At 44.6% G+C, this 478-nt stretch overlaps 1 long non-coding RNA gene across 1 annotated transcript; it reads left to right on the forward strand.

Annotated features, from left to right (window-relative positions):
- The first annotated feature begins 36 nt into the window (after positions 1-36).
- Positions 37-478, forward strand: LOC109513157 (uncharacterized). Its single transcript, XR_002167669.1, has 3 exons — positions 37-152; positions 242-330; positions 459-478. It is a non-coding gene; the product is annotated as an uncharacterized LOC109513157 (long non-coding RNA).

A 478-nucleotide genomic window follows, 5' to 3' on the forward strand; every position in this document is an offset into this window, starting at 1 on the left:
CGTGTATTCCATTGTACAATAATGCCATCCAAATGGGACAGATATGAGCGTTTCATGAAAGCCGAATCTTCTCTCCGCCAGTTTGAAATGTTGACCGGGTCGCTGCCCTTTCATGGGAAAGACCGCAAAGAAACAATGAGCATGATTCTCAAGTGAGTGCCGCTACTTACCATCACTTGCGTTAACAATGACGATGACGATGATGATGATGATGATTACGATTGACCTATCTCTTTTGCAGGGCACGTCTGGGAATGCCTCAGTTCCTCAGCGCAGAGGCACAGTCTCTGCTCAGAGCTCTGTTCAAGAGGAACCCCGCCAACAGGCTGGGTTATCCACTTGAACCCAGTCAAGACATCAAATAGAAAAAAAATAGAAACATTGACTTTACAGGGGGCTGGATAGTAAAATAAATGGATTGAAATGTTGCTGATTTTTTTTTAATGGTTTCTATGTAGGATCGGGTCCAGACGGAGCA

The sequence above is a fragment of the Hippocampus comes genome, unplaced genomic scaffold (assembly GCF_001891065.2).
Source record: "Hippocampus comes isolate QL1 unplaced genomic scaffold, H_comes_QL1_v1.1 scaffold1971, whole genome shotgun sequence".
In the NCBI taxonomy this organism is placed as follows: domain Eukaryota; kingdom Metazoa; phylum Chordata; class Actinopteri; order Syngnathiformes; family Syngnathidae; genus Hippocampus; species Hippocampus comes.